Genomic DNA, 22,653 nt, shown 5'->3' with positions numbered 1-22,653 from the left:
CCATTCTGAAACTCCTCGTGACGTCCGGGATCTCATCCGGGACTCCAAACAACCTTCGGTAACCACATACTATTTCCCATAACAACTCTAGCGTCACCGAACCTTAAGTGTGTAGACCCTACGGGTTCGGGAACCATGCAGACATGACCGAGACGTTCTCCGGCCAATAACCAACAGCGGGATCTGGATACCCATGTTGGCTCCCACATGTTCCACGATGATCTCATCGGATGAACCACGATGTCGGGGATTCAATCAATCCCGTATACAATTCCCTTTGTCTATCGGTATGTTACTTGCCCGAGATTCGATCGTCGGTATCCCAATACCTCGTTCAATCTTGTTACCGGCAAGTCTCTTTACTCGTTCCGTAACGCATGATCCCGTGGCTAACTCATTAGTCACATTGAGCTCATTATGATGATGCATTACCGAGTGGGCCCAGAGATACCTCTCCGTCATACGGAGTGACAAATCCCAGTCTCGATTCATGCCAACCCAACATACACTTTCGGAGATACCTGTAGTGCACCTTTATAGCCACCCAGTTACGTTGTGACGTTTGGTACACCCAAAGCATTCCTACGGTATCCGGGAGTTGCACAATCTCATGGTCTAAGGAAATGATACTTGACATTAGAAAAGCTCTTAGCAAATGAACTACACGATCTTGTGGTATGCTTAGGATTTTGGGTCTTGTCCATCACATCATTCTCCTAATGATGTGATCCCGTTATCAATGACATACAATGTCCATGGTTAGGAAACCATAACCATCTATTGATCAACGAGCTAGTCAACTAGAGGCTTACTAGGGACATGTTGTGGTCTATGTATTCACACATGTATTACAGTTTCCAGTTAATACAATTATAGCATGAACAATAGACAATTATCATGAACAAGGAAATACAATAATAACCATTTATTATTGCCTCTAGGGCATATTTCCAACATGGCAAGCCATAGAGAATAAATGGATCTTCAAGAAGAAAACCGACGCCGACGGTAATGTTACTGTCTACAAAGCACGACTTGTTGCGAAAGGTTTTCGACAAGTTCAAGGAGTTGACTACGATGAGACCTTCTCACCCGTAGCAATGCTTAAGTCTGTCTGAATCATGTTAGCAATTGCCGCATTTTATGATTATGAAATTTGGCAAATGGATGTCAAAACTGCATTCCTTAATGGATATCTTAAAGAAGAGTTGTATATGATGCAACCAGAAGGTTTTGTCGATCCTAAAGGTGCTAACAAAGTGTGCAAGCTCCAGCGATCCATTTATGGACTGGTGCAAGCCTCTCGGAGTTGGAATATACGCTTTGATAGTGTGATCAAAGCATATGGTTTTATACAGGCTTTTGGAGAAACCTGTATTTACAAGAAAGTGAGTGGGAGCTCTGTAGCATTTCTAATATTATATGTGGATGACATATTGTTGATTGGAAATAATACAGAATTTCTGAATAGCATAAAAGGATACTTGAATAAGAATTTTCGATGAAAGACCTCGGTGAAGCTGCTTATATATTAGGCATCAAGATCTATAGAGATAGATCAAGACGCTTAATTGGACTTTCACAAAGCACATACCTTGATAAAGTTTTGAAGAAGTTCAAAATGGATTAGTCAAAGAAAGGGTTCTTGCCTGTGTTACAAGGTGTGAAGTTGAGTCAGACTCAATGCCCAACCACTACAGAAGATAGAGAGAAAATGAAAGTCATTCCCTATGCCTCAGCCATAGGTTCTATCATGTATGCAATGCTGTGTACCAGACCTGATGTGTGCCTTGCTATAAGTTTAGTAGGGAGGTACCAAAGTAATCCAGGAGTGGATCACTGGACAGCGGTCAAGAACATCCTGAAATACCTGAAAAGGACTAAGGATATGTTTCTCGATTATGGAGGTGACAAAGAGCTTGTTGTAAATGGTTACGTCGATGCAAGCTTTGACACTGATCCGGATGACTCTAAGTCACAAACCGGATACTTATTTATATTGAATGGTGGAGCTGTAAGTTGGTGCAGTTCCAAGCAGAGCGTCGTGGCGGGATCTACATGTGAAGCGGAGTACATAGCTGCTTCAAAAGTAGCAAATGAAGGAGTCTGGATGAAGGAGTTCATATCCGATCTAGGTGTAATACCTAGTGCATCAAGTCCAATGAAAATATTTTGTGACAATACTGGAGCAATTGCCTTGGCGAAGGAATCCAGATTTCACAAGAGAACCAAACACATCAAGAGACGCTTCAATTCCATCCGCGATCAAGTCAAGGAGGGAGACATAGAGATTTGCAAAATACATACGAATCTGAATGTTGCAGACCCGTTGACTAAGCCTCTTCCACGAGCAAAACATGATCAGCACCAAGACTCCATGGGTGTTAGAATCATTACTATGTAATCTAGATTATTGACTCTAGTGCAAGTGGGAGACTGAAGGAAATATGCCCTAGAGGCAATAATAAAGTTGTTATTTATATTTCCTTATATCATGATAAATGTTTATTATTCATGGTATAATTGTATTAACCGGAAACTTAGTACATGTGTGAATACATAGACAAAACAGAGTGTCCCTAGTATGCATCTACTTGACTAGCTCGTTAATCAAAGATGGTTAAGTTTCCTGACCATATACATGTGTTGTCATTTGATGAACGGGATCACATCATTAGAGAATGATGTGATGGACAAGACCCATCCATTAGCTTAGCATTATGATCGTTTAGTTTTATTGCTATTGCTTTCTTCATGACTTATACGTATTCCTCTGACTATGAGATTATGCAACTCCCGAATACGGGAGGAACACTTTGTGTGCTATCAAACGTCACAACATAACTGGGTGATTATAAAGATGCTCTACAGGTGTCTCCAAAGGTGTTTGTTTAGTTGGCATAGATCAATATTAGGATTGTCACTCCGTGTATCGGAGAGGTATCTCTGGGCCCTCTCGGTAATGCACATCACTATAAGACTTGCAAGCAATGTGACTAATGAGTTAGTTGCGGGATGATGTATTACGGAACGAGTAATGAGACTTGCCGGTAACAAGATTGAACTAGGTATGATGATACCGACGATCGAATCTCGGGGAAGTAACATACCGATGACAAAGGGAATAACGTATGTTGTTATGCGGTTTGACCGATAAAGATCCTCGTAGAATATGTAGGAGCCAATATGAGCATCCAGGTTCCGCTATTGGTTATTGACCGGAGATGTGTCTCGGTCATGTCTACATAGTTCTCGAACCCGTAGGGTCCACATGCTTAACGTTCAATGACGATTTGTATTATGAGTTATGTGTTTTGGTGACCGAAGTCTGTTCGGAGTCCCGGATGAGACCACGGACGTGACAAGGAGTCTCGAAATGGTCGAGAGGTAAAGATTGATATATTGGAAGGTTATATACGGACACCGGAATGGTTAACCATAGATCATTAGGAAATAATATATGGAGTTGAGCATCATGTTTAAGTAGAGATTACAGCGGGGAGAAGAGGTGTTACACCGTTGCATAGAGGGGGGAGAGTTGGTGTTGACGGTAACAAGATTGTTGATGTAGATCGCCGTCATGATTCTAGCCCCGGCGGCACTCCGACGCCACCGGGAGAGAGGGGGAGAGAGCCTCCCTCCTTCTTCTTCCTTGGCCTCCCCCTAGATGGGAGGAGAGTTCCCCCTCTGGTCCATGGCCTCCATGGCGGCGGAGGACGGGAGCCCCTCCGAGATTGGATCTTCCTCTCTGTTCTCTTCTGTTTCACGCTCCCCAGATCTGGCCGTTCACGATTTCTTAAATTCTCGGAGATCCGTAACTCCGATTGCGCTGAAATGTTTACATGATTTTTCCCCATAAATTATCTTTCATGCACCCGAAGAAGGGCTCCATCTGACTTCCGAGGAGGGCATAAGACACCTGGGCGCGCCGGGCATGCCCTGGTGGGTTGTGGTCACCGTGGGCCCCCGTTTGCGTTGATTCCAAGTTCCAAAAATCACATATATTTCAAAATAATTCTCCGTAAATTTTTATCATGTTTGGATTCGTTTGATATGGAGTTTCTGCGAAACAGAAAACATGCAACAAAGAGGAACTAGCACTGGGCACTGGATCAATAGGTTAGTCCAATAAATCATATAAAAAGTTGCCAAAAATATGTGAAAGTTGTATAATATTGTCATGGAACAATAAAATATTATAGATACGACGGAGACGTATCAGCATCCCCAAGCTTAATTCCTGCTCGTCCTCGAGTAGGTAAATGATAAAAAAGATAATTTTTGATGTGGAATGCTACCAAGAAAAATCTTGATCATATATCTAATCATGGCATGAATATTAAGACACGAGTGATTCAAAGCAATAGTCTATAATTTGACACAAAGACATCAATACTCAGGCGTCCCAACAAACAATCGCGTCTTTCAGAATATCAACGCTAAAGAAAACTATCCCTACAAAATCATATAGTATTGTCATGCTCTGTCTTCTTGACACAAAGTATTTATCATGCACAACTCCCATGACAAGTCGAGCAATTGGTTCATAATTTTTAACGCGCTTCAGCTTTTTCAACCCTCATGCAATACATGAGCGCGAGCCATGGATATAGCACTACGGGTGGAATAGAGTATGATGATAGGGGTAAATATAGAGAAGACAAAAAGTAGGAAAGTCTCGCACCGACGCGGCTAACCAATGGGCTATGGAGATGCCCATCAATTGATATCAATGCGAGGAGTAGGGATTGCCATGCAACGAATGCACTAAGAGCTATAAGTGTATGAAAGCTCAATATGAAAACTAAGCGAGTGTGCATCTAATCCTATGATGAAAAAAATCCCACTAGTATATGAAAGTGACAACATAGGAGACTATCCATATGAAAAACATGGTGCTACTTTGAAGCACAAGTGTGGAACTAGTATGCCCCTTCTCTCTTTATTTCTTTTTTTCTTCCTTTTTCTTTTTTCTTCTTTTTTCCTTTTTAATATATTTTCTCTCTCATTGTCCGGAGTCTCATCCCGACTTGTGGGGGAATCATAGTCTCCATCATCCTTTCCTCACTGGGGCAATGCTCTAATAATGAATAATGATGATCATCACACTTCTATTTACTTATAACTCAAAATTACAAGTCGATACCTATAACAAATATGACTATATGAATGGCTCTGTCAGTGTACCAGGATGTGCAATGATCAAGCATAACATGTATGAAAGATGATGAACGGTGGCTGAGCCACAAATACTATGTCAACTATATGATCATGCACTGGTGCACGTCGGTCCTAAACAAACGGTTTAAAACCCCTTTCCGCGACGGCATTTGGAACCGTCGCCAAGTGAGTGTGGGTGATAGGGGGGTCCTTCCCACACGACCCAGAAACCGTCGGGGATAGGGAGCCTTGATGCATACAGTTGTCCCTATATAACCGTTTCAGATATCTCGAATATCCCAAACGCTTCATCCTTGCTACTTGTTTGTGCTCGCATTGCCATCACAGTCGGAGTTTTGTGGTTCTGCCTAAAAGCAGGCAGATTCTAGGCACGGGAGCTTTCTAGGTAGATTTTAGGCAGATTCCAGGCACGGGAGATTTATGATGCCCGACACATCACAAACAGTTCATGATTATAAACCGTGTATGATAGGTAGACAATCACACACATTTAGTCTTCCCGCATCGTATGTGATAGTGTCTGACACCACACACGCTTTGCGAACGGCAACTGTGTGCATGCTTGCACACGTTTCCTCTTTGTGAACCGTCTCGGATTATGGTGTATATCGCAAACGTTTGTGTTTTACCAACCGTGTGTGCCGTAATGACCTGCACAACGTAATTTTGCCCTAATTTAATTGCTGATATTTATAATTGTACCTAATTTAAACTTGAAAGTAGGCTATAGCTTTATTCATATCCATCAGGTTCAAACAACCAATGCATTGTTTGATTCACAGGTTCTATACTTGTACTATTACAGATGGTAAAGAAAGAGGCGACAGACATTCCAGTTGCTGAACAAGGTGAAGCGGAATGGCCCTATTGTGCTCTCCTGGATGCAGAAGGCATGCAGGACTCTAGTCCAACCCCTTGTGATGGTCGGCCGCCAATCATGTACTTTGAGAGGTAATCTTGAGTAAACTGCTTCAGGATCCACTTCAAAAGAAAAAAGATTCAGATATTGTCATCTAACACAACTCATTACGGGCAGTAAAAAGAATGCTACAGGGTTCTTACTTACCATCCCGCAGTTCACTGTTGTCTTGCATAAAGTGTAAACAAATAGTTCGATTGACATCTTTTGACCCATTTTAGTAACAATCTTTATCAGTTTCCTCACTTGATGCTGGTTCATGAATATCTCATTGCCCCATATGCAGAAAGGGTCGAAGTGTGGATCTTCGACAATGATATATGTACCTAAAAGCACCAAGTTAATATTAGAAGCTAAACAACAATTGAAAAATGATGTAGTACAACACTCCATCCATCCCATTATATAAGATTTTATTACATGTATATCTAGATATCATCAGAACATTAAGGTAACACTCTTCCTTGTTGCTATGTAGCCTGGGATTGCATATTTAGTCACTGAGTACAATGCATGTTGCTAAACAACAATTGGAAAACGAAAAGGCATGTTAACTGCAATATCCTTAACAGCAACCAAATATCGTAATTCATAGTGGTATTGTTGAAACTGTTATTGATGAAATTGAACTGCACAGCAAATAGTTGCACATATAGAGCATCACATTGTGAAGAACTGAAATAAACAAGTCATAAGGACATCTCTAGGAGATCCTTAAAAAGTTAAAGGACTAAAACCCTTAGTGGATATATATATATATACTCCAGCAATTTTTGGCCTTTTCTAGTCGATCCCCTAAACTTAAGGTTGTAAACTTCAATTTGATCAAGTTCAAAGCAGGTTCAACCGAAAGTAGCATGAATTCAAACATAAACATAGATAGTTTTGCATAACCGAACATAAAACATAAATTTAAACTAAGCTAAACTACTTTCGGTCGAAGTAGAGGTCGAGCCAATCCTTCCTCGTCATGTACGGTGTGCCGCGAGCCGGGTCCGGGCCAGTACCGTCGTCGGGGTTGTTGGGGAAGGCACTTCTCCACTCGTCGACGTCGATCTCCTCGTCCTCGGGGCCCACCTCGACGCCCTCTGCGCCGCCATCGCCATCGCCTTCGACCTCGTCATCAGAGAAGAGCGCGATAACCTCGCCGCCCTCCGTGCCGCCGTCCTCGCCGCCTTCGACCTCGTCATCGGAGGAGAGCGCGATAACCTCGCCGCCCTTCGCGCCGGCAAAGATCGCCCGCTCCGCCTCCACGAGCTCCGGGTGCTGCCGGCAGAGCTCTTGCATGTAGGCCTCGTCGGCGGCCTTGGCCTCGAGACGCTCCCACGCCTCGCGGTCCTCCCGCGCCATAGCCGAGCTCACCACCCGTGGCTCCGGCGGAACAAGGTGGACCAGACGTGTGTCGAAGGGGAAATTGAGCCTAGCCGTCGCGCTGTGGTAGCGGACCTGCCAGCGGTCGTACTCCATGGCCACGAGCTCGGCCGTGTGGAAGCTACCGAGCCACCGACGGGTGTGGGTGTCTCGATCTGTAATCTCGGCGACCCACGTCCCCCACCGCCGCTGCCGGACCCCGAGGTAGGACTTCGTCGGCTGCCGGTTCTGGGGGAGGACGGCGAAGTCCTCGAACCAGCGTAGGGGCGCGACGGCGGGGGGATCGGGGGACCGGCGACGATGGATCGGGCCCGCGGAGGACGACGGGGACACCTCGGCGGCCACCTCACCGGCGTCGGGCGAAAAGGCCGTGATAAACCTCTTTTTGGCCATTGGCTACTCGAGCTCCCTGGCACACAGGCAGAGGTTGAGGATGGAGGCGCCGACGATGGCGGCGACCTACCAATGGTTTCGAGGGTTGTGTGTGTCTGTGTGAGCGGAGGTTGTGTTTGAGGAAATACTGCGGCAACTGAAAATTTTACTAGGCGGGAGTAACAAGGCGGGGCTACTGAAAATTTGGATCAAGGGCGAGCAGATATTTTTGAGATTGCGAGGGATGTAGAGGCGGGAGTAAAATGCCGGGGCTACTGAAAATTTGAATCAAGGGACTGAAGCAGAGAGGGATGCAGAGGCGGGAGTTTTGGGGGAGCGAGCTAGTGTGCTTGACACGCCGGCTATGGACTGTAGCCCATGCACCTTCTCGCGTAAGCCATAGGCGTACTATACACCGACGGTGCTCCAAGATATTTTGTACTACATCTCACACGGTTGGTGAGAATAAACTGTGTGGGATCTACTTGATTTGAATTACAAAATGGGGTCACAGCGGCAATGGACGGTGTTTGAATTGCTAGACCTTTTATCTGCAGTGAACATGCAACTGTATGTGTGTCGTAAAAGAATTGGAATTATTCAGGGTTCGTTTGGACATTTCATACATTAAACTAGTTTTCTAGCCGTTTCAGGTGCACAATTCAAAATTAAACTACATGCACATGCTCCGGTGCATACAAATTGGTTGAAAAATTAAATCTGTGTCCTTCAGTGCATGCTTAGGTCCCATGGAAGAAATGGGAATGAATTTTTCGGGGTTCGTTTGGCCCTTTTTATACATTAACTGGGTTTTCTTGGCATTTTATGTGCATAATTCAAATTTGAACTACAAGCACATGCTCCAATGCACCAAAGTTGGTTGAAAAATCACATGTGTGTCCTTGGGTGAATTTCTAGGTCCCATGCAAGAGATGGGAATGAATTTCAAACACCAGGGCGCTGTTGATTGCTGGCATAACGTTGAGATGCCTGGTTTTTAAATTCTAGTAAAACCAAAACTCATCTGAAATTCATGAAACTTGGCATGCTAACATGGAGCGGCATCAACATGCCGTGGTGAAAATTTTGTCCCATTTGGGGAAGATTTTGGTATAAGCTTCTCACAAATCAGAGCTTCTCACAACAAGCATGATGTTTTCGATAGGGAACGTACCACCTTTGGGGACGAGACGATATCCGTTGCCTCTTATTGCTTTCAAAAAATTTCTAGTGTCAACATAGAACAACAGGAGTGTTGTGTTCAATCTTGGAATTTTCGGGGTTCGTTTGGCCTTTTTTATACATCAACTGGGTTTTCTAGGCATTTTATGTGCATAATTCAAATTTGAACTACAAGCACATGCTCCATGCACCAAAGTTGGTTGAAAAATCACATGTGTGTCCTTGGGTGAATTTCTAGGTCCCATGCAAGAGATGGGAATGAAATTCAAACACCATGGCACTGTTGATTGTCGGCAAAACGTTCAGATGCCTCGTTTTTAAATTCTAGTAAATCCAAAACTCGTCTGAAATTCATGAAACTTGGCATGCTATCATGGAGCGGCATCAACATGCCGTGGTGAAAATTTTGTCCCATTTGGGGCAGGTTTCGAGTATAAGCTTCTCACAAACCAGAGCTTCTCACAACAAGCATGATGGTTTCGATTGGGAACATACCACCTTTGGTGACGGGACGATATCCGTTGCCTCTTATTGCTTTCAAAAATTTCTAGTGTCAACATAGAACAACAGGAGTGTTGTGTTCAATCTTGGAATTTTTCGGGGTTCGTTTGGCCTTTTTATACATTAACTGGGTTTTCTAGGCATTTTATATGCATAATTCAAATTTGAACTACAAGCACATCCTCCAATGCACTAAAGTTGGTAGAAAAATCACATGTGTGTCCTTGAGTGAATTTCTTGGTCCCATGCAAGAGATGGCAATGAAATTCAAACACCAGGGCACTGTTGATTGCTGGCAAAACGTTGAGATGCCTGGTTTTTAAATTCTAGTAAATCCAAAACTCGTATGAAATTCATGAAACTTGGCATGCTATCATGGAGCGGCATCAACATGCCATGGTAAAAAATTTGTCCCATTTGGGGCAGATTCGGGTATAAGTTTCTCACAAACCAGAGCTTCTCACAACAAGCATGATGATTTCGATAGGGAACGTCCCACTTTTGAGGACGAAATGATATCCATTGCCTCTTATTGCTTTCAAATATTTTCTAGTATCAACATAGAACAACAGGAGTGTTGTGTCAATTTTTGTGATTTTTCGGTGTTCATCTGAACATTTTTATGCATTAACTGGGTTTCCTAGGCATTTTATGTGCATAATTAAAATTTGAACTACAAGCACATGCTTCAATGCACTAAGGTTGGTTGCAAAATCTAATATGTGTCCTTGGGTGAATTTCTAGGTCCCATGCAAGAGATGGGAATGAAATTCAAACACCATGGCATTGTTGATTGCCGGCAAAATATTGAGATGCATGGTTTTTAAATTCTAGTAAATCCAAAACTCGTCTGAAATTCATGAAACTTGGCATGCTATCATGGAGCGGCATCAACCTGCCGTGTTAAAAAATTTGTCCCATTTGGGGCAGGTTCGGGTATATGCTTCTCACAAACCAGAGCTTCTCACAACAAGCATGATGGTTTCGGTAGGGAACGTCCCACCTTTGGGGACGAAACGATATCCATTGCCTCTAATTGCTTTCAAAAAATTTCTCGTGTCAACATAGAACAACAGGAGTGTTGTGTCAATTTTTGGGATTTTTCGGGGTTCATTTGGACATTTTTATGCATTAACGGAGTTTTCAATGCATTTATGTGCATAATTCAAATTTGAACTACATGCACATGCTCCAGTGCATATAAATTGGTTGAAAAATCAAATCTGTGTCCTTGGGTGCATGCTTAGGTTCCATGCAAGAAATGAGAATAAATTTCAAACACCAGGGCACCGTTGATTGTCGGCAAAACATTGAGATGCCTCGTTTTTAAATTCTAGTAAATCCAAAACTCGTCTGAAATTCATAAAACTTGGCATGCTCCTACACGCGATGGAGCTATGATGTCTAGGGTATATGATGGACAAACTAAAGCACGTATGCAAACGGAGTTGGATGATGGCTCACCAAAGAAAGTTTAAAGAGGACGATGCCATGATAAGATGTTGAAGTTCTTGATGCACCATCGATGTAGTTGACCAATGGTGTGGTAGAAGATGTTGGCATGCTCCTGCACGTGATGCGAAGATGAACATGGTGGAGTCTCTCCAGCAATGGCGACAACACCCCGAGTAGTAGTAGCGGCACGGTTCCGTCGTGCGCGTGACCAACAACGACGAATGGATGGAGTAAGATGTCTAGGGGATACTAGTAGTGATGTTTAGAAGGAGCACAAAATAAATTGGAGAGAGGCTCACCGAGCGCGACGAATCGATGCGACGAACTTGATGAACAGTGTGGACGGACATGTAAAATTCTTCGCGTGTGATCGACAGATCGCATTCCTTCATCTCTGAATGGACCCGTGGTGTGGAGAGGAACTTTAGGGCGCAAGGGTGCTGATGAAGATGGCGTATGTCACCGGAATCAAGCGTCGACGTCCATGGAGCGAGGGAGTTCTTGGGAGAATTAGGAACAAAGAGGGCATGGGTTGCTGCGGGAATGGAAGAGGAGGTTGGGGCGCACCTATATGTACTAGCGGGTCTGGAAACGATGGGGAGTTGAAGGGAATTAGAGAAGAGGTTTCTTCATGGCTGTACATTTCCTTCTGTAGTGGCGTGCGTGTACGTGAGTGGAGGAGATGAAGCAGTTGAGACTGGCGCTGGCAAGTGGAGAGAGATAAGGCAAGGGAGGCGTCAAGGAGAGGGAATTAAGGAGGAGGCAACCATGAGTCCATGACTGTTGCCGTTTCATGTGCGTGCGTTTTCTCTCTGTAGGTGTAGGTTTTTGTTTCTCTTCTGTAGATTGAAACTTACAGAGGGAGAGAAGAGGAGGCGCTCGCTTGGCTGGGTATTGGCCCAATTTGGCTTTGGTCCAAGTGGGAGAGAAAGAAGAAAGGAAAAGTTGGCCTTTGGCCCATTCGGGTGTGAGAAAAATATAGGTGGGCTTAACACAGGGAAGAGAGAGGAAAGACATAATATCCACGGGAATTTGGTACAAAGTTTGAGAGAGGAAAACAAATTGATTTTCCTAAGAGGAAAATCTAGTAATGAAAAAGAAGCTCAAACCAAATAACACGAACTTAGAAATCGAAGAAAACACAGACTCGCATATTTAAATATGCTTAAGACCAAAATAAAACCCAACTAAAAGAAACAACAAAACTCAAATTTAATTTAAGTTGGTATTAGTTCAAATTAAAACCTCCAAATTATAAAAGTCCAGTTTAAGCTTTGTTAACAAATAAAACAAATGAAATTTTTACGCCCGGATTTTTTGGATTTTAAAACAAAAAACATTCCGAGAATCGGGATGTTACACTTTGTTTGCCACCCTTGATGTCGTGCCCATAACACTCCCCTCCTGGTGACCAGGGTGGAGACCGCAGTGAAGAAGAGGAAGGAGGAAGCCAGGACACCAGAGGCACCACCGCCCACCGTGGCCACGGTGACCATGGCACAGACGGAGGAGGTCGCCTCACGCTCCCTTGTGATGGAGCAGGCCTGCTACTTCTTGAGCTTGCATTGGTTTTTCCCTTGAAGAGGAAAGGGTGATGCAGCAAAGTAGACATAAGTATTTCCCTCAGTTAGAGAACCAATGTATCAATCCAGTAGGAGAAGAACACACAAATCACCAATACCTGCACAAACAATCAAACACTTGCACCCAACGCGATAAAAGTGTTGTTAATCCCTTCACAGTCACTTGCAAAGGTGAGATCTGATAGAGATAGATAAAACTAAACAAAAGATAAAGTAAATATTTTTGGGTTTTTTTGGTTTATAGATCAGAAAATAAAAGATTGCAAAATAGTAGATCAAAAACTAATATGATGGAAAATACACCCCGGGGCCATAGGTTTCTCTCAAGATAGCAAATAATATGATGGGTGAACAAATTACTATCGAGCAATTGATAGAAAAGCGCAAAGTTATGATGATATCCAAGGCAATGATTATGTAATATAGGCATCATGTCCGTGTCAAGTACACCGACTCCTGCCTGCATCTACTACTATTACTTCACACATCGACCGATTCTTGCCTGCATCTAGAGTATTAAGTTCATGAAGAAAAGAGTAACGGTTTAAGTAAGATGACATGATGTAGAGGAATAAACTCAAGCAATATGATGTAAACCCCATCTTTTTATCCTTGATGGCAACAATACAATACGTGCCTACTATCACTGGGTGAGGACACTACAAGATTGAACCCAAAGCTAAGCTCTTCTCCCATTGCAAGAAAAACCAATCTAGTTGGCCAAACCAAACCGATAGTTCGAAGAGAATTACATAGATATCAAATCATGCATAAAAGAATTCAGAGAAGATTCAAATAATATTCATAAATAAGCTGATCATAAATCGACAATTCATCGGATCTCGGCAAGCACACCGCAAAAGAAGATTACATCGGATAGATCTCCAAGAACATCGAGGAGAACATGGTATTGAGAATCAAAGAGAGAGAAAAAGCCATCTAGCCACTAGCTATGGAACCGTAGGTCTATGGTAAACTACTAACGCTTCCTCGGAAGGGCAATAGGGTTGATGTAGATGCCCTCCGTGATCGAATGCCCCTCCGGCAGGATGCCGGAAAAGGCCCCAAGATGAGATCTCATGGGAACAGAAGGTTGCGGCGGTGGGAAAGTGTTTTCGTGGGTACTTCTGGCGGTTTGGGAATATATGTGAATATATAGGAGGAAAATCTAGGTCAGGGGGTCACCGAGGGGCCCACAAGGTAGGGGGCGTGCCCTACACCATTGTGGCTGCCTCGTGGGCTCTTCTGACTTGCACTCCAAGTCTCCTGGGTTTCTTATGGTCCAAGAAAAATCATCGCGAAGGTTTTATTCCGTTTGGGCTCCGTTTGGTATTCCTTTTCTGTGAAGCTCAAAAACAAGGAAAAAACAGAAACTAACACTGGGCTCTATGTTAATAGGTTAGTCCCAAAAATAATATAAAATACCATATTAATGCATATAAAACATCCAAAACAGATAATATAATAGCATGGAACAATCAAAAGTTATAGATACGTTGGAGACGTATCAAGGCCCCCCAGAGCGCTGTGGTGGAGCCTCAGGAGGCGGCTGCCTCCGTGGTCCAGCAGGCTCCGGAGCCGCCCGTTCCCGCCATACCCACAGTGGGTTCGGAGGCTCCAGAGCCCCATGCGGCCCTTGCTTCTGTGGCGGTGCCAGTCCAGGCGTCGGTGCCGCCTCCCCCAGGCCCTCATGTCGGCAAACTGGGGACCCCTCGCCAGGCCTGGTGCTCTGGAGGAAGCCTACACCACGCTAGACCAGCTTCGGACCGACCTTCAGGGCACCGACAGGTGTGCGGCGATGGGGCACATGGGGCTGATTTCGGGGTGGCTCCAGGCCGACGCGTCTGTCAGGGCGGCTTCGGGCCGGGCCGAGGCTGCCGCCGCGGAGGGCAGGAAAGAGGCCGGTGAGGCCACGGCGGTTCGTGACGCGGCGCTGGCTGATGCGGCATCCCGCCAAGGAGTGCTGCAACACGGCCAAAGCTGAACTGAAGGCCCTCCGCGAAGAGCAGGCTTCCCACACCCGTCGGCTCGAAGAACGGGAGGAGGAGCTCAAGGCCCGGCAGGCTGCGCTCACCGACCGCGACACCGAGCTGGCCTAGGCGGCCAAGGACCAAGCTACGGGGGCCACCTCGGCAAGCTGAAGGAGGATGTGGACAGAGCCCAGGCGTCCCACGCCAAGCTTGTCTCTGAGGAGACGACCCGGCTGGAGGCCAGGGGGAAGACCCTCGCTGCCGCAGAGAAGCCGCCAGCCGTGGGGCGTGAAGCCTTCGTCTCCCTCGAGCTGAGGTCTCGCATGACGCTGCAATCCCTTACGGGTACGGGTACGAGGAGCCACTGGCGACTCCGAAGGACGACCTCGCTGGGCTTCTCCACAAGCTTGTCGAAGCGCTTGAAGGCGTCGCCGCTGGAGTGGACTCCATGGTGGAGGGGGAGTGCCGCGCGCTCTTCCCGCGGCCGCGACGCGTGTCTTCAGCCACGTCCACCTTCGGGAGCTGAGCTTCGACCTCAGCACCCTGATTGAGCCGGTGGCTCCTGAGTCCCACAACGCTGCTGCCGGGGCTGTGAACAAGCAGGTGGAAGCCCTACTGAAGAAGTTCCTCTGCGTCCCCAACCACGCGGCTGCGGCGATCAGGGCCGACGGCGAAGATGGTGGCGGCGTTGTTGACGACGGGCTCCCCACGGCGACGGCAGCAAACAAGACGATGGCGGCGTTGTTGACGACGGGCTCCCCACGGCGACGGCAGCAAACAAGACGATGGCGGCGCTTCCTCCTAGTTTGACCCTGCAACATTTACCGTGCCAAGCAGAGGCGTGAGAACTTCTGCTTGAACTTATGGACATTTATGTTTCGTAATAACTTGCTAGGACTCCGCGGCTTCCTTTCCGTGCTCGATTTCCTTTCTGTTTGCCATAGCGTTCTGCGTCAGCAGGGCCCGGCCCCGCACATATCTCAATCGCCGTTGGGGCGTCCAGATCACCAGGATGAGACCAAGGGGCAAGGGGCTACGTGACCAGTGAGGCCCTTGAGTCACGATGCTCATGGGTCCCCCTTGACGTACGAACAACCCTCATGAAGGAAACATGAGCACCATCTGAGTCAATCTGGAGTCCCCATACCTTTCCCTGCCAGCTTTTGCCTAGGGGGGGGGGGTCGCAGGAAAACCAGGTGCGAAGGATCTGGTGAGGTGGCGTGCGCCAGGCGTGACCTGGGCGCAGCCCCCGTGCCCAGCCCCCTCGCCCGACCCTCTCGAGGGAAGAAAGCGCGATGAGGCCGGGTGGCGAGCCTAGTGGCCCTCTTGAGGTTACAGCAACTGCTAGGGTGCCCTCAGTTGTTTATTCACCAGCGCGGAGCATGGTGCTTCCACTCTTGCGTGGGCATAGCCGCTCCTCGACCGTGTCGTCCGCCAGCGCGGAGCATGGGGCTTCCACTAGTGTGTGGGTGGGAGCTCCCTCGGGGGGTAGACTCTGGGGCGTGTACAACCCCGTCATGACACATGGTTAGCATGGCAGGACTAGAGGAGGTGTATATGGGCACCCGTGAGCCAGCGCAGGACTCACGAGGCCCTACCTCAAGGCGGGTTGCACCTGAATTTTGGTTCGGAACACTTGTAAGGGTCCTGCGAGATGTTTAGGTGGCCTGCGCTGAGTGAATCTCCGGAGGACATCGCATGAGAAGGCCAAACACCAATGACCCCAGGAGGTGACGTGAATAGGGCTGGCCCGCCAGACAGAGCTCATCCGTTGGGTTTATCAACGCTGCAGGGACGGACCCGAGCACAGATGCCGTGCCCAGTCTTCTCATGCAACAATCCTAAAGAAAGACAACCGGCGCGCGGCTCCCGTGGCGGCGAGGCACCGGGCCGCGCACCCTGACTCATCCACTCTCGATTAGCTCATGCGAGAACAAGGATGATGTCTACTACACAACCTTCTTTTTGTTGATGTTGTTGGGCCTCCAAGTGTAGAGGTTTGTAGGGCGGTAGCAAATTTCCCTCAAGTGGATGACTTAAGGTTTATCAATCCGTGGGAGGCGTAGGATGAAGATGGTCTCTCTCAAGCAACCCTGCAACCAATAACAAAGAGTCTCTTGTGTCCCCAACACACCTAATACAATGGTAAATTGTATAGGTGCACTAGTTCGGCGAAGAGATGGTGATACAAGTGCAATATGGATGGTAGATATAGGTTTTTGTAATATGAAAATATAAAAACAGCAAGGTAACTAAAGATAAAAGTGAGCGTAAACGGTATTGCAATGCTAGGAAATAAGGCCTAGGGTTCATACTTTCACTAGTGCAAGTTCTCTCAACAATAATAACATAATTGGATCATATAACTATCCCTCAACATGCAACAAAGAGTCACTCCAAAGTCACTAATAGCGGAGAACAAATGAAGAGATTATTGTAGGGTACGAAACCACCTCAAAGTTATTCTTTCCGATCGATCTATTCAAGAGTCCGTAGTAAAATAACATGAAGCTATTCTTTCCGTTCGATCTATCCTAGAGTTCGTACTAGAATAACACCTTAAGACACAAATCAACCAAAACCCTAATGTCACCTAGATACTCCAATGTCACCTCAAGTATCCGCGGGTATGATTATACGATATGCATCACACAATCTCAGGTTCATCTATTCAACCAACACAAAGAACTGCAAAGAGTGCCCCAAAGTTTCTACTGGAGAGTCAAGACGAAAATGTGTGCCAACCCCTATGCATAAGTTCACAAGGTCACGAAACTTGCAAGTTGATCACCAAAACATACATCAAGTGAATCACGTGAATATCCCATTGTCACCACAGATAAGCACATGCAAGACATACATCAAGTGTTCTCAAAATCCTTAAAACTCAATCCGATAAGACCACTTCAAAGGGAAAACTCAATCCATTACAAGAGAGTGGAGGGGGAGAAACATCATAAGATCGAACTATAATAGCAAAAGCGCTCGATACATCAAGATCGTGCCGAATCAAGAACACGAGAGAGAGATCAAACACATAGCTACTCGTACATACCCTCAGCCCCGAGGGTGAACTACTCCCTCCTCGTCATGGAGAACGCCATGATGATGAAGATGGCCACCGGTGAGGGATCCCCCCTCCGGCAGGGTGCCGGAACAGGGTCCCGATTGGTTTTGGTGGCTACAGAGGCTTGCGGCGGTGGAACTCCCGATCTAGGTTTCTTTTTGGGGGTTTCTGTATTTATAGGAATTCTTGGCGTCGGTCTCACGTCAGGGGGGTCTCCAAGTCGTCCACGAGATAGGGGACGCGCCCAGGGGGGGTAGGGCGCGCCCCCACCCTCGTGGACGGCCCGGGACTCTTCTGGCCCAACTCTTTTACTCCGGGGGCTTATTTGGGTCCATAAAAAATCATCAAAAATTGGCACGTCAATTGGACTCCGTTTGATATTCCTTTTCTGTATAACTCAAGAACAAGGAAAAAACAGAAACTGGCACTGGGCTCTAGGTTAATAGGTTAGTCCCAAAAATCATATAAAACAACATATAAATGAATATAAAACATCCAAGATGGATAATATAATAGCATGGAACAATAAAAATTTATAGATACATTGGAGACGTATCAAGCATCCCCTAACTTAATTCCTGCTCGTCCTCGAGTAGGTAAATGATAAAAATAGAATTTTTATTGTGGAATGCTACCTAACATATTTATCAATGTAATCTTCTTTATTGTGGCAAGAATATTCTGATCCGAAAGATTGAAAACAAAAGTTTAATATTGACATAAAGACAATAATACTTCAAGCATACTAACAAAGCAATTATGTCTTCTCAAAATAACATGGCCAAAGAAAGTTTATCCCTACAAATTCATATATTCTGGCTATGCTCCATATTCATCACACAAAATATTCAAATCATGCACAACCCCGATGACAAGCCAAGCAATTGTTTCATACTTTAGTATTCTCAAACCTTTTCAATTATCACGCAATACACGAGCATGAGCCATGGACACATCACTATAGGTGGAATAGAATGGTGGTTGTGGAGAAGACAAAAAGGAGAAGATAGTCTCACATCAACTAGGCATATCAACGGGCTATGGAGATGCCCATCAATAGATATCAATGTGAGTGAGTAGGGGTTGCCATGCAACGGATGCACTAGAGCTATAAGTGTATGAAAGCTCAAAAAGAAACTAAGTGGGTGTGCATCCAACTTGCTTGCTCACGAAGACCTAGGGCATTTGAGGAAGCCCATCATTGGAATATACAAGCCAAGTTCTATAATGAAAATTCCCACTAGTATATGAAAGTGACAAAATATGAGACTCTCTATCATGAAGATCATGGTGCTACTTTGAAGCACAAGTGTGGAAAAAAGGATGGTAACATTGCCCCTTCTCTCTTTTTCTCTCATCTCTTTTTTTGGGCCTTCTCTTTTTTTATTTGGCCTTTCTCCTTTTTTGGCCTTCTTTTTTTATTTGGCCTTCTTTTCGTCCGGAGTCTCATCCCGACTTGTGGGGGAATCATAGTCTCCATCACTCTTTCCTCACATGGGACAATGCTCTAATAATGAAGATCATCACACTTTTATTTACTTACAACTCGATACTTAGAAAAAAATATGACTCTATGTAGATGCCTCCGGAGGTGTACCAGGATGTGCAATGAATCAAGAGTGACATGTATGAAAAATTATGAATGGTGGCCATGCCACAAATACGATGTCAACTACATGATCATGCAAGGCAATATGACAATGAAGAAGCGTGTCATAATAAACGGAACGATGGAAAGTTGCATGGCAATATATCTCGGAATGGCTATGGAAATGCCATAATAGGTAGGTATGGTGGTTGTTTTGAGGAAGATATAAGGAGGCTTATGTGTGATAGAGCGTATCATATCACGGGGTTTGGATGCACCGGCGAAGTTTGCACCAACTCTCGAGGTGAGAAAGGGCAATGCACGGTACCGAAGAGGCTAGCAATGATGGAAGGGTGAGAGTGCGTATAATCCATGTACTCAACATTAGTCATAAAGAACTCACATACTTATTGCAAAAATCTACAAGTCATCAAAACCAAGCACTACGCGCATGCTCCTAGGGGGATAGATTGGTAGGAAAATACCATCGCTCATCCCCGACCGCCACTCATAAGGAAGGCAATCAAAGAACACCTCATGCTTCAAATTTGTCACACAACGGTTACCATATGTGCATGCTACGGGACTTTCAAACCTCAACACAAGTATTTCTCAGTTTCACAATTACTCAACTAGCACGACTCTAATATCACCATCTTTATATCTCAAAACAATTATCAAGTATCAAACTTCTCATAGTATTCGATGCACTTTATATGATAGTTTCTACTCCCTCTCTCTCAGTTTACAGGGTGTGCGCGTACCCCTAGGTCGTCAATTTGACCAACCTAATACAAGTCATATGTTACAAAAAATATACCAATATAAACTTCAGATGTTCTATTTTCAAATGGTATAATTTTTGTGTTATATAGTTTATATTAGGGTGATAAAATTGGCAACCTAGGTATACGTGTAGGACTTGTAAACTGAAACGGAGGGAGTATTATACCCATCTTGAATGCCCATCATATTAGGACTAGTTTCATAACCAAAGCAAATTACCATGCTGTTTAGGACTCTCAAAATAATATAAGTGAAACATGAGAGTTCATCTATTTCTTCAAAATAAAACCACCGCCGTGCTCTAAAAGGATATAAGTGAAGCACTAGAGCAAATGACAAACTACTCCGAAAGATATAAGTGAAGACCAATGAGTAGTCGAATAATTATGCAACTATGTGAAGACTCTCTAATATTTAAGAATTTCAGATCTTGGTATATTATTCAAACAACAAGAAAAACAAAATAAAATAAAATGACGCTCCAGGCAAAACACATATCATGTGGTGAATAAAAATATAGCTCCAAGTAAAGTTACGGATGAACGAAGACGAAAGAGGGGATGCCATCCGGGGCATCCCCAAGCTTAGGCTCTTGGTTGTCCTTGAATATTACCTTGGGGTGCCTTGGGTATCCCCAAGCTTAGGCTCTTGCCACTCCTTATTCCATAGTCCATCGAATGTTTACCCAAAACTTGAAACCTTCACAACACAAAACTCGTAAGCTCCGTTAGTATAAGACAATAAATCACCACTTAGGTACTGTTGTGAACTCATTCTAAATTCATATTGGTGTAATATCTACTGTATTCCAACTTCTCTATGGTTCATACCCTCCGATACTACTCATAGATTCATCAAAATAAACAAACAACACAATGAAAACAGAATCTGTCAAAAACAGAACAGTCTGTAGCAATCTGTATCATTCCAATATTCTGTAGCTCCAAAATTCTGAAATAAACTGGTGGACCTGAGGAATTTGTCTATTAATCATCTTCAAAAAATATCAACCTAAAATCACTCTCCAGTAAAAAATGGCAGCTAATCTCGTGAGCGCAAAAGTTTCTGTTTTTTACAGCAAGATCGCAAAGACTTCACCCAAGTCTTCCCAAAGGTTCTACTTGGCACGAATACTAATTAAAACATTAAACAACATCTAAACAGAGACTAGATGAATTATTTATTACTAAACAGGAGCAAAAATCAAAGAACAAAAATAAAATTGGGTTGCCTCCCAACAAGCGCTAACGTTTAACGCCCCTAGCTAGGCATGATGATTTCAATGATGCTCACATAAAAGATAAGAATTGAAACATAAAGAGAGCATCATGAAGAATATGACTAGCAAATTTAAGTCTAACCCACTTCCTATGCATAGGGATTTTGTGAGCAAACAACTTATGGGAACAATAATCAACTAGCATAGGAAGGCAAAAGAAGCATAAATTCAAAACTTTAAGCACATAGAGAGGAAACTTGATATTATTGCAATTCCTACAAGGATATATTCCCCCCTCATAATAAATTTCAGTAGCATCATGAATGAATTCAACAATATAACTATCACATAAAGCATTCTTTTCATGATTCATAAGCATAGAAAATTTACTACTCTCCACGTAACCAAAATTCTTCTCATGCGGAATAGTGGGAGCAAATTCAACAAAATAACTATCATATAAGGCATAATCCAATTGAAAACTAAAATCATGATGACAAGTTTCATGGTTATCATTATTATTAATAGCATACAAGTCATCACAATAATCATCATAGATAGCAACTTTGTTCTCAATATCAATTGGAACCTCTTCCGAAATAGTCGATTTATCACTAAACAAAGTCATGACCTCTCCAAATCCACTTTCATCAATATAATCATCATAAATAGGAGGCATGCTTTCATCATAATAAATTTTCTCATCAAAACTTGGGGGACAAAACATATCACCTTCATAAAACATAGCATTCCCAAGCTTGTGGCTTTGCATATCATTAGCATCATGGGTATTCAAAGAATTCATACTAACAACATTGCAATCATGCTCATAATTCACATATTTTATGCCAAGCATTCTATGTAATTCTTCTTCTAGTACTTGAGCACAATTTTCCTTCCCATCATTTTCGTGAAAGATATTAAAAAGATGAAGCATATGAGGCACCCTCAATTCCAATTTTTTGGTAGTTTTCTTTTATAAACTAAACTAGTGATAAAACAAGAAACTAAAAGATTCGATTGCAAGATCTAAATATATACCTTCAAGCAGAAACCTCCCCGGCAACGGCGCCAGAAATTGCTTGATGTCTACTACAAAACCTTCTTCTTGTAGACGTTGTTGGGCCTCCAAGTGCAGAGGTTTGTAGGACAGTAGCAAATTTCCCTCAAGTGGATGACCTAAGGTCTATCAATCCGTGGGAGGCGTAGGATGAATATGGTCTCTCTCAAACAACCCTGCAACCAAATAACAAAGAGTCTCTTGTGTCCCCAACACACCCAATACAATGGTAAATTGTATAGGTGCACTAGTTCGGCGAAGAGATGGTGATACAAGTGCAATATGGGTGGTAGATATAGGTTTTTGTAATCTAAAAATATAAAAACAGCAAGGTAACTAATGATAAAAGTGAGCGTGAACGTTATAGCAATGCTAGGAAACAAGGCCTAGGGTTCATAC

This window comes from Triticum aestivum, chromosome 2D (assembly GCF_018294505.1).
Source record: "Triticum aestivum cultivar Chinese Spring chromosome 2D, IWGSC CS RefSeq v2.1, whole genome shotgun sequence".
NCBI lineage: Eukaryota > Viridiplantae > Streptophyta > Magnoliopsida > Poales > Poaceae > Triticum > Triticum aestivum.
This window is presented reverse-complemented; position numbering follows the sequence as displayed.